The sequence below is a fragment of the Oncorhynchus clarkii genome, chromosome 9 (genome assembly GCF_045791955.1).
Source record: "Oncorhynchus clarkii lewisi isolate Uvic-CL-2024 chromosome 9, UVic_Ocla_1.0, whole genome shotgun sequence".
Taxonomy (NCBI): Eukaryota; Metazoa; Chordata; class Actinopteri; order Salmoniformes; family Salmonidae; genus Oncorhynchus; species Oncorhynchus clarkii.
In genome coordinates this window covers 33,409,166-33,419,238 of record NC_092155.1, presented here as the reverse complement: position 1 = coordinate 33,419,238, position 10,073 = coordinate 33,409,166, and the positions used below count along the sequence as shown (strand labels likewise).

General features: G+C 44.5%; 1 long non-coding RNA gene across 1 annotated transcript; it reads left to right on the top strand.

Annotated features, from left to right (window-relative positions):
* The first annotated feature begins 52 nt into the window (after nucleotides 1-52).
* LOC139416216 (uncharacterized) lies at nucleotides 53-3,092 on the top strand. The gene is made up of 3 exons (XR_011635070.1): nucleotides 53-262; nucleotides 868-1,051; nucleotides 1,189-3,092. It is a non-coding gene; the product is annotated as an uncharacterized lncRNA (long non-coding RNA).
* Nucleotides 3,093-10,073: the final 6,981 nt, after the last annotated feature.

The following is a 10,073-nucleotide window of genomic DNA, read 5'->3' as shown; positions in this document are numbered from 1 at the left end:
CAGTTAGTGACTTTTGTAATTCGATTATTGTGTTCTGTGTCTTTTTTTGTCTCGTTTAGCTAGCTATTAACGCGCTAACCATTAAGGTGGCTAGTAATTAGTCAACACCCCTGCTACCATGGCATTGTTTTTACACAAGGTGCTCGAAGAGCTGCCAAAGGTAACAGTGACGGGTGTACATCGTTTGGCCAAGCAAAGCACCGACCTCCAAGTTGGAAAAAGGTTTAAAACTTTGTCTCCAGTTACCTTTTCTACTACGAAGGTAAGTGTAGCCAAGTTGCCTATCAGACCAGACAAGGACGTTTACTCAAGGCTGTAACGTATTTTAAAACATTCCTTTTACAGTAGCTAGCTAACATTATGATTGCTCATTCTTTTTATTCAAAACAGTTTTGAACAGTGATAAAATGACAGGAGAGGTCAGCATAAGGGCTTGCTGCTACAAGTCCATGAGGAAAAATGAGAAACCACACAGTTTGAGTGTAGGGTGAAAAGTCAGCTGTTTGTGATGCACTACATGCCGGTTATACAGTCAGAGATAAAGCCTGGTCTCAGGCTAAGAAGTTCCTGTCAATGGAGATCTGCATTATGAGGCATTGCTTAGTTTAGGACCAGGCTTAACCCATGTCTATGAAACCGTTTTTAGTTTAGTAACTGTTCAGGCGTCTTCGTTTCTGTAAACTCTGTCATGTTGGACGCATTTGATTAAGTTTAAACAAGGGCATATGCCCTTAATATAAATGTTTAAACCCATATAATGTTGTAATGAAATTAATGGCTGTTGTATGTTGCACTTCTGTTTGCTGGTCGTAACTCATGTTGAGTGATTTTATAGTCTAATCATTTTCTTTTTATATCCCCACGTAGGTTGTACTGAAGCGCTCTGAGCCAGAAACAATGACACATCACTGTTTATGTGTTGCTGGCACTGCATTATGCAACCACACAGTTGCATTACTATTCCAGTCTGCACACTATTCCCAGATGGGAACATCAGTCATCCCACCTGTGCACAGAGGCCAGGCAGCAGTGGCATAAGCCCAGGACTATGGTATGTTTTAATAGCTATACCACATATAAACATCATATGGTCATAATCATATCATAATGCTAAGAAATTATATCATGAACACTTAAATCGTCTCATGATTAGATTTAGAATAGTGCCCTTGTACTCTCTATTTACAGGGTCTGAAACCTGGGCCTATAGGCAAAATGACCATCACCAAGCCCACCAAAAAGTGCATGGCAGAAAGAGGGATTAGGCTGCACATTTGTGTTCAGTGAAGGAGACCAGCTTCACATAGTCTCTTCAGGTGAGCTTCGCAACAGCCCATAAAATAGAGGAAGCTACTAGAGAACAGAGTGCTTTCTCCGACTGGCAGGTGCTACAGAAACCAAGACTGACCTCGTCACGGTTCTGAGAGGCTTGCCATGTGAGAGTGCCTGCGGATGTCTGCCATCTAGCCGAAAGGATCCTCAAAGGCACAGCACCAACAGCTGACATGAAGAGGGGACTGGAGTTGGAGATGGAAGCAGCCAGTGACTACTGCAAGATGCAGAATGTCAAATGCTCACCCTGTGGCCTCATACATCCTGACATCCCTTGGTTTGCTTCTCCTGATGGCCTGGTCTACAACCCTCTCGAGCATCCACCTTTTGGCCTAGTTGAGATTAAGAACCCAAACGTTATTATCAATACATGGACTACAGGGTGTTAGACAATGTGGATGGTCACAGCAAAAAAAAGGAAAGATGCATTGCAGTTGTAGCTCATTGCACCTTGGCCCATGCCTTCACAAGAGGCCCACACTGGTAGTTTGTGAGAAGGCAAGCCACAGCCCAGATGCAGTTGATGCTTCCCATCAGTGACTTGGGGATCTCTGACTGAAACAGCTTGTTCAGTTTAATTCTGCCAATTCATCTCTCAATGTGGACTCTATAAGATGAGCAATCTCTTGTGTTTTGATGGACCTGTGCTGCTGGCATTTGGCTCCGTTTAGACAGAGACCTTGTCTGGCACACAGTCATCAATCATGAACCCCTTGTCTGCTATCACTGCCGTGTCTTCAGTGAGCAAGTCAAACAGCCTGATTTTTTTATTTTTTTTAATATCTCTTTGTTGCTGATGGAGCCCGCATACAATTCTGACTACAGTAACTGCTCCATGTGGTGCCATGGGGCTTTCAAGGTGCAGTGGGACTTGTAATGACTGTGTAGAGGGAGACTGGCTGGCTGCTGGCATTTCAACTCGGTACAGTCAATAATGACTTGGGTGCCTGGATACCTACTGAGCTCCTTCGGCAACACATCATGGACAAACTGAATTGGTCCACACAGACAGCGTTGTGAAGAAGGCGCAGCAGCACCTCTTCAACCTCAGGAGGCTTTAGAAATTTGGCTTGTCACCAAAAGCACTCACACTTCTACAGATGCACAATTGAGAGCATCCTGTCGGGCTGTATCACCGCCTGGTACGGCAACTGCTCCACCCACAACCGTAAGGCTCTCCAGAGGGTAGTGAGGTCTGCACAACGCATCACCGGGGGCAAACTACCTGCTCTCCAGGACACTGTTAGATTTGCGTCAATTCGAATCTGATATCAGGATAAATATGACAATGAGTCACCGATTGTATACTATGTATTTTTTATTAGCTAAGCAATAAGTGGTAAATGCAATTTTTGTATATACGGACTCTCTGTCCCACCTCGCAGGGCAAACAGAGAACTGACTTGTTCCTGACAAAGATATTATAATATACCCTGATGACTAGTAGTTCCTGCTTCCGAGCCGCCCTGTCAGAGTAGAGACTGGGCGTGGTTTAAACTCACCCAGCCTATCGTTGATTGTTGTCGTACGAGCTGGTACCAGCCCCCGGGCGCTCCAGTTGATAGATGTAACTTGCTGTGTCGAGTATCTATGCGCTCATTCCTTAGATACCGTTATCACATATCTGGTTTCTGTTATTGTTAAGTTTGAGTTCTAACAAAAACAGTCTGTGGTTTGCTACACTACGTTCTGTATGTGTCCGTTTATGTTATTCTGTATTTTTCCATCATGAGAAAGGCCCATGGCCCTGAAACTGTTAACAATGTTTCAAGTCAGCTATGTTGCATAACACCTACATACATCCACACAAGCCAACAGCAGATGATATTCAAATCACATATATGGTAACGGGCTATAGTACATAACACAGAATCCTCATAACACCTACACCACCCGATGTCACAGGAAGGCCATAAAGATCATCAACCACCTGAGCCACTGCCTGTTCACCCCGCTATCATCCAGAAGGAGAGGTCAGTACAGGTGCATCAAAGCAGGGACCAAGAGACTGAAAAACAGCTTCTATCTCAAGGCCATCAGACTGTTAAACAGCCACCACTAACATTGAGTGGCTGCTGCCAACATACTGACTCAACTCCAGCTCACTTTAATATTGGAAATGGATGGAAATTTGATTTGACATCTTCCGAAGACATCCATAAAGAGACAGACCCCAGCAGAATGTAAAGGTAGTTGGCCCATGTGACAGTAGGCTATAGCTTTTAGCAAAAGTGAAAAGTAACGTTGGTAAGACAATACAGTTAATCAGAAACGGGAGAACTTACTGAGTAGGTACATGGAAGTGTCACCTCATTTCTCAGCTTGGCTCTCTGCTCATGTGACACGGACAATATTGGCAGTTAACGGTTCGATGAGAGACCAAAAAGCCATCAGATGGTCAGGTTAGCACTAACGTTAGCTATGTACTGGTAGCTAACGTTTGCTAGCTAAAGAGACAAAAAAAGACGCAGAACACAATCGAATTACAAAAATCATTAACTGAACAGATAAACACGATTTCAAAAATGGCTGACAGAAATACTAGGGAGAGACGCGGATGGTGGTTGGAAGAGTGCGCTTGGTTGAAATTCAAAAGTGTCATGGTAGCTTTTGATAAAGCATAACATCAAGACAAAGCAGCCGCATTGTAAGTGGGATGCACTGTTGAGCACTACATCCCGAGGGGTTCGTGCTAATTGTACGGAGATTGTGACAGCCGGTTAAATGGCGTCCCTTGAGAAAGCAAGAACAAGATGTATGTCAGGAGAAGTGCAGTATTATAATAAGGAGGCGTATACTTGGAATACAGAGGAGGAATGGAGGGAAAAAGAGAGACACAGGAGGTCTAAGAGTGAGGAAGACGTGAGCTTATTGGTTAAAAATGGGGGGGAGATGGTTTGTTAAAGAAGAATGGTAGAAAGTGTAAGCAGAGTGAGCTGAAGACAGGAGGAGAAAAGGAAGTGAATGAGGGTGAAATATCAGAGGTCTTAGGTGTGGTGAAGTTCTCAGAGCCCAAGGCTTGCACCGAGGGTCAGGATAAAGATGAGTCATAGAAGTGAAGTATTTGGAAAAGTGGAACCTTGTCTTTTGTTAACAATGTCTACACTGTATTTCGGATAAATTTGATGTTATTTTGATGGACAAAAAATCTTTGAAAAACATGGACATTTCTAAGTGACCCCAAACTTTTGAACAGTGGTGTATATGAATTACAAATAAGCCTTTAACTAGTTAAATCATGTGTTCTAGTCTATTGCATAGTTACAATGTGTAACCATTGATATCCCAGGACCAGGCTTGGTAAACACTGTTGAAGAGTATAATTGTAATACATACATGCAGACACAGCATCATTCAAAGACTGGAGTTTGATACTCCTGCTATTGGATATGACTGAAAAAGAATGTCTCACAGACATTCATACTGGAACTGCAACTTGATTTGCCAAGGTACAGAACATGATCAGTGAATATATTCAATGTAAAGGCTACAATGTGGGAAACTCATACTTGGTAATAACTACATGTACAGTTGAAGTCAGAAGTTTACATACACATTAGCCAAATACATTTAAACTCAGTTTTTCACAATTCCTGACATTTAATCCTAGTAAGAATTTGCCTGTCTTAGGTCAGTTAGGATCACCACTTTTTTTTAAGAATGTGAAATGTCAGAATTTCAGTCGAGAGTGATTTTATTTCCGCTTTTATTCCTTTCATCACATTCCCAGTGGGTCAAAAGTTTACATACCAATTGAGTGTATTTGGTAGCATTGCCTTTAAATTGTTTTACTTGGGTCAAACGTTTCGGGTAGCCTTCCACAAGCTTCTCACAATAAGTTGGGTGAATTTTAGCCCATTCCTCCTGACAGAGCTGGTGTAACTGAGTCAGGATTGTAGGCCTCTTTGCTCGCACACGCTTTTTCAGTTCTGCCCACAAATGTTCTATAGGATTGAGGTCAGGGCTTCGTGATGGCCACTCCAATACCTTGACTTTGTTGTCCTTAAGCCATTTTGCCACAACTTTGGAAGTATGCTTGGGGTCATTGTCCATTTGGAAGACCCATTTGCGACCAAGCTTTAACTTCCTGACTGATGTCTTGAGATGTTGCTCTAATATATCCACTTCATTTTCCTACCTCATGATGCCGTCTATTTTGTGAAGTGCACCAGTCCCTCCTGCAGCAAAGCACCCCCACAACATGATGCTGCCACCCCTGTGCTTCACGGTTGGGATGGTGTTTTTTGGCTTGCAAGCATCCCCTTTTTCCTCCAAACATAACAATGGTCATTATGGCCAAACAGTTCTATTTTTGTTTCATCAGACCAGAGGATATTTCTCCAAAAAGTATGATCTCGTGCAGTTGCAGTTTATGGCGGTTTTGGAGCAGTGGCTTCTTCCTTGCTGAGCGGCCTTTCAGGATATGTCGATATTGGACTTGTTTTACTGTGGATATAGATACTTTTGTTTGCCCCACCCAACGGTCCCCCACCTACTCCGCTTCTCACCGCTTTCCTTTCACTGAAAATGAATGGGAAGTGATGTCTCACCACTGGTGCAACCAGTAGTGTACATGGGCTGGTGCTGGGCAGTGGCTCTGATGAGGAGTGTGCTGTGTGTCTGGACTTTGTTTAAAGTTTCCAAGAGCACAGTGGTCTCCATCATTGGGAAAGGGGAGAAAAAAACTACACAGCTGGTTAAATAATAAACTAATTATCAAGCAAAAAAATGTGCACCCCTTAGGGTCCCGGGACCAAGTTTGGGAAACGCAGCATTATAGGATATTGTGTGTAGATATTTGTTTTGAATTCAGGCTGTAACACAACATAATTTGGAATAAGTCAAGGGGTATGAATACTTTCTGAAGGCACTGTATGTACCGAGCAGGAGTGGTGCCCTCTTTGCAGAGGCCGGATCAAGGCCAGTGGGCTGGTGGAGTTTCATCGGGAAGAAAAGGAGAGCAACCTCTCTGAGAACTGGAGGAGCAGCTCCGAAGTGGAGGCTCAGACTGCGAAGTGAGGACAGCAGAATCGAGGCTCTGGTTGTCTCTCAGTTCACAAGCTTCCTCACTCTACTGGAGGTCCCACTCAGGGAGGAGGGTTTCAGGTTTATGCGTCTGGACGGCACTATGAGCCAGAAGAGGTGGGTTCAGATCATCCAGAGTAATGCACCCAGTAGCCCATTGATTATACTGCTGTCTCAAAGCCGGACTGGTGGGGCTAAACCTATACAGTGGGGCAAAAAAGTATTTAGTCAACCACCAATTGTGCAAGTTCTCCCACTTAAAAAGATGAGAGAGGCCTGTAATAATGGGAGAGGCCTGTTTTAATGAATTTATTTGCAAATTATGGTGGAAAATAAGTACTTGGTCAATAACAAAAGTTTATCTCAATACTTTGTTATATACCCTTTGTTGGCAATGACAGAGGTCAAACGTTTTCTGTAAGTCTTCACAAGGTTTTCACACACTGTTGCTGGTATTTTGGCCCATTCCTCCATGCAGATCTCCTCTAGAGCAGTGATGTTTTGGGGCTGTTGCTGGGCAACACGGACTTTCAACTTCCTCCAAAGATTTTCTATGGGGTTGAGATCTGGAGACTGGCTAGGCCACTCCAGGACGTTGAAATGCTTCTTACGAAGCCACTCCTTCGTTGCCCGGGCGGTGTGTTTGGGATCATTGTCATGCTGAAAGACCCAGCCACGTTTCATCTTCAATGCCCTTGCTGATGGAAGGAGGTTTTCACTCAAAATCTCACGATACATGGCCCCATTCATTCTTTCCTTTACACGGATCAGTCTTCGTGGTCCCTTTGCAGAAAAACAGCCCCAAAGCATGATGTTTCCACCCCCATGCTTCACAGTAGGTATGGTGTTCTTTGGATGCAACTCAGCATTCTTTGTCCTCCAAACACGACGAGTTGAGTTTTTACCCAAAAGTTATATTTTGGTTTCATCTGACCATATGACATTCTCCCAATCTTCTTCTGGATCATCCAAATGCTCTCTAGCAAACTTCAGACGGGCCTGGACAGTTACTGGCTTAAGCAGGGGGACACTTCTGGCACTGCAGGATTTGAGTCCCTGGCGGCGTAGTCTGTTACTGATGGTAGGCTTTGTTACTTTGGTCCCAGCTCTCTGCAGGTCATTCACTAGGTCCCCCCGTGTGGTTCTGGGATTTTTGCTCACCGTTCTTGTGATCATTTTTTGACCCCACGGGGTGAGATCTTGCGTGGAGCCCCAGATCGAGGGAGATTATCAGTGGTCTTGTATGTCTTCAATTTCCTCATAATTGCTCCCACAGTTGATTTCTTCAGGTCTACAATTTTGTTTCTGGTGTCCTTTGACAGCTCTTTGGTCTTGGCCATAGTGGAGTTTGAAGTGTGACTGTTGGAGGTTGTGGACAGGTGTCTTTTATACTGATAACAAGTTCAAACAGGTGCCATTAATACAGGTAACGAGGACAGAGGAGCCTCTTAAAGAAGAAGTTACAGGTCTGTGAGAGCCAGAAATCTTGCTTGTTTGTAGGTGACCAAATACGTATTTTCCACCATAATTTGCAAATAAATTCATTAGTGTGAATGGTTTGTCCTCTGACAAATCAACTGTTAATTTCGGTGTTCCTCAAGGTTCTGTTTTAGGACCACTATTGTTTTCACTATATATTTTACCTCTTGGGGATGTTATTCGAAAACATAATGTTAACTTTCACTGCTATGCGGATGAAACACAGCTGTACATTTCAATGAAACATGGTGAAGCCCCAAAATTGCCATTGCTAGAAGCATGTGTTTCAGACATAAGGAAGTGGATGGCTGCAAACTTTCTACTTTTAAACTCGGACAAAACAGAGATGCTTGTTCTAGGTCCCAAGAAACAAAGAGATCTTCTGTTGAATCTGACAATTAATCTTAATGGTTGTACAGTCGTCTCAAATAAAACTGTGAAGGACCTCGGACTGTGAAGGACCATTTCTTCACAGGACCAACTGTGAAGGACCATTTCAAGGACAGCTTTTTTCCATCTACGTAACATTGCAAAAATCTGGAACTTTCTCTCCAAAAATGATGCAGAAAAATTAAATCCATGCTTTTGTCACTTCTAGGTTAGACTACTGCAATGCTCTACTTTCCGGCTACCCGGATAAAGCACTAAATAAACTTCAGTTAGTGCTAAATACGGCTGCTAGAATCCTGACTAGAACCAAAAAAATTGATCATATTACTCCAGTGCTAGCCTCTCTACACTGGCTTCCTGTCAAAGCAAGGGCTGATTTCAAGGTTTTACTGCTAACCTACAAAGCATTACATGGGCTTGCTCCTACCTATCTCTCTGATTTGGTCCTGCCGTACATACCTACACGTACGCTACGGTCACAAGACGCAGGCCTCCTAATTGTCCCTAGAATTTCTAAGCAAACAGCTGGAGGCAGGGCTTTCTCCTATAGAGCTCAATTTTTATGGAACGGTCTGCCTACCCATGTCAGAGACGCAAACTCGGTCTCAACCTTTAAGTCTCTACTGAAGACTCATCTCTTCAGTGGGTCATATGATTGAGTGTAGTCTGGCCCAGGAGTGGGAAGGTGAACGGAAAGGCTCTGGAGCAACGAACCGCCCTTGCTGTCTCTGCCTGGCTGGTTCCCCTCTTTCCACTGGGATTCTCTGCCTCTAACCCTATTACAGGGGCTGAGTCACTGGCTTACTGGGGCTCTCTCATGCCGTCCCTGGAGGGGGTGCGTCACCTGAGTGGGTTGATTCACAGATGTGGTCATCCTGTCTGGGTTGCGCCCCCCCCCCCCCCCCCCCCCCCCTTTGGGTTGTGCCGTGGCGGAGGTCTTTGTGGGCTATACTCAGCCTTGTCTCAGGATGGTAAGTTGGTGGTTGAAGATATCCCTCTAGTGGTGTGATGGCTGTGCTTTGGCAAAGTGGGTGGGGTTATATCCTTCCTGTTTGGCCCTGTCCGGGGGTGTCCTCGGATAGGGCCACAGTGTATCCTGACCCATCCTGTCTCAGCCTCCAGTATTTATGCTGCAGTAGTTTATGTGTCGGGGGGCTAGGGTCAGTTTGTTATATCTGGAGTACTTCTCCTGTCCTATTCGGTGTCCTGTGTGAATCTAAGTGTGCGTTCTCTAATTCTCTCCTTCTCTCTTTCTTTCTCTCTCTCGGAGGACCTGAACCCTAGGACCATGCCCCAGGACTACCTGACATGATGACTCCTTGCTGTCACCAGTCCACCTGGCCGTGCTGCTGCTCCTGTTTAAACTGTTCTGCCTTATTATTATTCGACCATGCTGGTCATTTATGAACATTTGAACATCTTGGCCATGTTCTGTTATAATCTCCACCCGGCACAGCCAGAAGAGGACTGGCCATCCCACATATGCTCTCTCTAATTCTCTTTTTCTTTCTCTCTCTCGGAGGACCTGAACCCCAGGACCATGCCCCAGGAATACCTGACATGATGACTCCTTGCTGTCCCCAGTCCACCTGACTGTGCTGCTGCTCCAGTTTCAACTGTTCTGCCTTATTATTATTCGACTATGCTGGTCATTTATGAACATTTGAACATCTTGGCCATGTTCTGTTATAATCTCCACCCGGCACAGCCAGAAGAGGACTGGCCACCCCACATAGCCTGGTTCCTCTCTAGGTTTCTTCCTAGGTTTTGGCCTTTCTAGGGACTTTTTCCTAGCCACCGTGCTTCTACACCTGCATTGCTTGCTGTTTAGGGTTTTAGGCTGGGTT